Below are 6,093 nucleotides of genomic sequence, written 5' to 3'. Positions count from 1 at the left end.
TTTTAAAATTTCTTCTTTGATTTCATCGTTGATCTGTTTTTTAGTAGCATGTTTAGTCTTCATGTGAGTGGTTTTTTTTCTCGTTTCTTTTTCAGTGGTTGATTTCTTGTTTAATACCATTGTGATTAGAAAAGATGCTTGAAATAATTTCTACACTCTTAAATTTTTTGAAGCTTGTTTTGTGGCCTAGTATGTGGTCGATCCTAGAGAATGTTCCATGTGTACTTGAAAAGAATGTGTATTCTGCTTTTTTTGGATGTACTGTCCTGAAAATATAAAGTCTAACTGTTCTGTTGTATCATTTAAGATCTCTGTTGCCTTATTGATTTTCTGTCTCAAAGATCTGTCCATTGATGTGAGTGGGGTGTTAAAGTCTCCTACTATTATTGTCTTCCCATCAGTTTCTCCCTTTATGTCTGTTAGTATTTGTTTTATGTATTTCAGTACTCCTATATTAGGTGCATATATGTTGACGAGTGTAAAATTCTCTTCTTGTATTGATCCTTTTAACATTATATAGTGTCCTTCTTTATCTTTCTTTATGCCCTTTGTTTTAAAGTCTATTTTGTCTGATATGAGTATTGCAACCCCTGCTTTCTCGTCATTTCTGTTTGCATGAAATATCTTTTTCCATCCCCTCACTTTCAATCTATGCATGTCCTTTGCCCTAAAGTGGGTCTCTTGGAGCAGCATATTGTTGGCTCTTGTTTTTTTAACCAATCTGTCACTGTGTGTCTTTTTCTTTTTCTTTTTTTTATATTACTGCATTCCAGGGTTGTTGTTTTTTTTAACATCTTTATTGGAGTATAATTGCTTTACAATGATGTGTTAGTTTCTGCTTTATAACAAAGTGAATCAACTATGCATATACATATGTTCCCATATCTCTTCCCTCTTGCATCTCCCTCCCTCCCACCCTCCCTATCCCACCCCTCTAGGTGGTCACAAAGCACAGAGCTGATCTCCCTGTGCTATGCCTTTGCTTCCCACTAGCTATCTATTTTACGTTTGGTAGTGTATATATGTCCATGCCACTCTCTCACTTTGTCACATCTTACCCTTCCCCCTCCCCATATCCTCCAGTCCATTCTCTAGTAGGTCTGTGTCTTTATTCTCATCTTGCCACTAGGTTCTTCATGACCTTTTTTTTTTTTTTCTTAGATTCCATATATATGTGTTAGCGTACTGTATTTGTTTTTCTCTTTCTGATTTACTTCACTCGTATGACAGACTCTAACTCCATCCATCTCACTACAAATAACTCAATTTTGTTTCTTTTTATGGTTGAGTAATAGTCCGTGTCTTTTGATTGGAGCATTTAGTCCATTAACATTTAAGGTAATTATTGATAGATATGTATTTATTGCCATTTTAAACCTTGTTTGCCCATTGATTTTGTATTTCTTCTTTTTCCCTTTCTTTTTCTTTTTCCTTTTGTGGTTTGATGATTTTCTTTTGTATTATGCTTATGTTCTCTTTGTTTTTTTGGAATCTATTATATGTTTCTGATTTATGGTTGCCTTGTTTTCTGAAGTATATTAACCCCTTTCTGTATCTACTTGCTTTAGACTGATAGTCATATAGGCTCAAACACATTATAGAAAAAAAAAAATTCTACAATTTTTTTTTTTTTTTGCTCTTCTTCCCCACATTTTATGGCCTTGTACCCTTTATATCTTCATGTTCATCCTTTTGCTGTTCATTGTGGTTATCATCTCTTTCACAGATTTTTTAAAAAATCTCTCTACTGGCTTACTTAAGTGATTTACTTTCTAATTGTGATTTTCTATTTCCTATAGATTCTTACTTCTTTCCTTTTTAGAGAAGACCTTTAATATTTCCTTTAGGATATGTTTTTTATTGCTGTATTCTTTTGATTTTTGCTTGTCTGAGAAATTCTTTCTTTCTCCTTCTAAATGAAGATCTTGCTGGGTAGAATATTCTAGGTTGCAGATTTTTCTCTCAGGACTTTGAATATGTCTTGCTACTCCCTTCAGGCCTGCAACGTTTCTATAGAGAAATCAGCTGATTGCCTTATGGGGGTTCCCTTGTAATTAACTCTTTGTTTTTCTCTTGCTGCCTTTAGAATCTTTAATTTTTGCCAACTTAATTATAATATGTCTTGGTGTGGGTCTGTTTGAGTTTATCTTATTTGGAACCCTCTGTGCTTCCTGTACCTGGATATCTGTTTCCTTCTTTAGGTTTGGGATGTTTTAGCCATAATTTCTTCAAATACATTTTCAATCCCTTTTGTCGTCTCCTTCTGGGATTCCTATTATGCATAGATTGACATGCTTTATATTATCCCATAGGTCTCTTATGTTCTTTCTTTCTTTTTTTTTTTTTTTCGTTTGGGTTTCTGTCTGCTGTTCTAATTGGGTGATTTTCATTATTCTATCTTCCAGATCATTTATTCGTTCTTCATTATTCATCCTGCTATTCATTGCCTTAAGTTCAGCTTTTGTCTCTGCGAATGAATTTTCTAATTTTTCTTGGCTCCTCTTTATAGTTTCTAGTTTGTTTTTTTGTTTTTTTACAGTAATCTGCATTTCTGTCAATAGCCTTTCTTAATTCTTTCAGTATTTTCATTACCTCCTTTGTGAACTCAGTGTCTATTAGACTGAAGAGGTTTGTTTCATTGTTTGTTCCTTCAGGGGAATTCTCTTGATCTTTGAGAGTGGTTCCCCTGCTTCTTCATTTTTTCCCCTTATATTTCTCCTACTCTGAGTTTAGGAGAAATAATTAACTATTGTGGTCTTGGAGGGTTATTTTTATGTGGGAGCATCCCTGTGTAGCCTGCGTGAGTTTAATATTTTTTGGTGCGAGGGCTGTTTTTAGTATGGATGCTTGCTGCCTCTTTCCTCAGTGTATGCTGGCCATTATCTCCTTAATAGGAGGTGAGACTGGTATTTTGGTGACCAGAGCCTGCACTGGATATTGAGTGGGGCCTCCTCTTTGCTCTGTGGTTGTCACTGCCCTATCACTGTCACTGCCCTGTCAGGGGCAGGGTCTGCTCCCTAGTTGTTGGAGTAGAAGCCCCCAATCCATTTCTGAGCCGTGTTTCTGAGCTGCAGTATAAGATAGGCAGTATTGGAGTGTACCCACTGGGAAAGGAGCCCCTGGGTATTCCTCTGCCAGAGCTGTTCACCAGTGAGTGTGTGCTGTTGTGTCACCTTTTTATCTGTTGTGCGGGCTCACAGAGTACATTGTTGTTTGCACTGCCCTTGGCCCCACCTCAACCTTGGGAATGCCAGCACTTGGCCCTAGTGTCCCTCAGGCGTTGTTTTCACAAGGCCACCAGCACAGATCCACTAAAGTCAGGTTTTAGGACCACAGCAGTTGCACACTTGGACCCACTGTGGAAGCTATGGAGGCAGCCCAGACCCTGGCCAAGCCCCCATGTGCATGCACCTGCAAAGCCCCCAGCTGCTAAGGCCAGAACTGTCCCAGCAGCAGAAGCACCCATGGTCTGTTTGGATGTCCCACAGGCGTTGAATTTACAAAGCTGGTGGCACAGGTGTGAAACTGTGGCTCACGCAGTCACAGTGAGAGATTTCAGCCCTGCTTCCTAAGTCACATGGCCCCTGGCACTCAGCTGTGGATGCTGCTTTTAAAGCGTTCAACAGGGAAAAACAAGAAAGATGATGCAAAACGAAATGCCATTTTTTGGCAGTGGCGTTGGATTCTAGGAAAGCGAGTAACCCGAAGAGAGGTAAGCCACGACAGTAAGGAACAATGTGCTTACTGTAAGGAGGAAGAACATTGGAAAACAGATTGCCCTAGGCTGAATCATAAGAAGAAACACAATAAGACGAGAGCCTCTCACATGGTAGGAAGATGAACACTCTGATGAATGAAGAGGCCTGGGGCTCCCTTGGACTTGCCTAATTCCCCACACCCGGAGCCCTGGGTAAAATTGACAGTGGGGAATGAACTGCAAGTTTGCTGGGATGAAGGAGAAGATTGATCATCATTCTGGGAAAAAGCTGGAAGATGGCCCCAAATTCTTGTGATGTTGATATGGTTCCTGGCAAGCCCACTGTGTTGAGACCTTCTCTGACAACCCTGCTCTGGACCACTTTGCTGGTGGTGACATGAGACAGACGGATAAGGTTGCTATAGGTGTCATCAAAGCAGTGGACAAGAAGGCAGTTGGAGCTGGCAAGGTCACCAAATCTTCCCAGAAAGCTCAGAAGGTTAAATGAATATTATACCCGCCACCCCAGTCTTAATCAGTGGTCAAAGATGGTCTCAGAACAGTTGGTCTCAACTGGCCATTTAAGTTTCATAGTAAAAGACTGGTTAATAACAACAATGCATCATAAAACCTTCAGAAAAAGGAGAATTTTTTGTGGACCATTTGTTTTGTGTGTGGCAGTTTTGTTATTAGTTTTTAAAATCAGTATTTTTAATTGGTTAAAGCCCTCCTTAAGGAAATTATCCCCTGATTTGGATTAAGGCATTGGAATTACATTCATCCTGGAGACCACAATCAACAGGAAAAACCAAGATAATGGATATTAATTTAACTTGAGATAAGGCCTTGCCAGTTGCCCCGCTATGGATCAGTGGCTCCCAGTAGCAGGCTTAAATTAAGTCCCTTTGAAACACTGAATGGTAGGCCGTTCCAGGTGTCTGCCCAGGTGAGAGAATCTATAGATGCTTTAAAAGACCTAGCAGTTGCCAATGATGTTGAAACTCTGGGCACTATACTAATCTCTGTTCATGAGTTTGCCTCCAACAGGTCTGCCTATCCAACTGAAGTAGATGGGAATTTCATTGTAGCTGGAGAAGGGTCAACCAAGTTGTTTAATTTTGTCCAAATAAATAGCACAGGAATTGAGTATATGTATTGGGAACTGGAACCAAGACACCCAAGTTCAATTACAAATTAGACAACAAAGTGCTAACGGGCTTCATCAGGTTCAGATAGTTGTAGATACAAAAAAGGACTGACTAAATATTCTAAGGAATGTTTGTCACCTCCAGAAGTAGCCAGAGCGGTCTTTGTCCTTTTCCCACAAGTTGGTGGAGTGGACATTGTCAGTCAGGAATTGTAATAGGAAAGAACCTTTGTATTCTATTACAAGTTAATCACTAAAAGTATGTTGCCTATGAGCTTAAATTATACATAGTGGCCCATCTCTGGGAACCCTGCCTCCCAGGTAATGAGCATTAAGCTAAAAAAACCTTTGTTTAGCTCACAGGAAACATCCTGACCAGGCCCACCTGTGAATGACTGCAGGCAGGAAGAAATTAACACATCCCCTCTGGAGGTGTACCGGAACCAGGAAGTGTTTGACTTTATTCCCTCCCCTTTTAGTATAAAAGAAGCCTGAGTTCTAACTCAGGCGCGATGGTTCTTTGGGGCACAAGTTCACCATCTTCTTGGTCTGCAAGCTTTCTGAATAAAGTCGCTATTCCTTGCCACAACAGCTCATCTCTTGATTTATTGGCCTGTTGTGTGGTGAGCAGTATGAGCCTGGACTTGGTAACACTGAGCCCAGGAAGTGCAAAATTCCAGAAGGGAGATTTAGGTTAGGTGCTAGAAAGGTGAGTCTGTTAGAGACCATGGAATGAGCTATATTCCCAAATTTATCTCTCCAGCCACTTGCAAGCAGAGGTTTGATGGCCACCTTTTAGGGTTTCTCTTAATGCTATGAGATTGTCCTAGGTAAACTCAAAGGCTCCTTCAAGGTTCTACGATTCCATCAGCCTTGTCCTTGGCCAAATGTATTAATTAGGACTTGTGACTTCATATAGCAGGCACCCAACCAACCAGAGCTAGAATGTATGGGCTGTCTTGGAAGAGCAAATATGCAGCTGATCCTCAGTCGTAACGGAACCAGGAACATGAAACCTGCAGGACTCTCTTCAATTCATGCCTCCACTTTGGCTTTGCTGACTTTCTTCTCTTTCTTAATCTAATTTCCATCATATATCAGAAAACATAGCCACTGACAGCTCCTGGCCTTTTTTTTCCCCATCTAATAGTTTCTGTCACTGGAGATGAACTGCCTCTTTGGTATCAAGGCAAAAAATAACATATCTTCACAGGCAAGGGTACAGACTGACCCATTTTAGGAGTCTGCA

The sequence above is a fragment of the Balaenoptera physalus genome (genome assembly GCF_965194825.1).
Source record: "Balaenoptera physalus genome assembly, chromosome: 17".
Classification (NCBI taxonomy): Eukaryota; Metazoa; Chordata; class Mammalia; order Artiodactyla; family Balaenopteridae; genus Balaenoptera; species Balaenoptera physalus.
Note: the sequence above shows the minus strand (reverse complement) of the source record.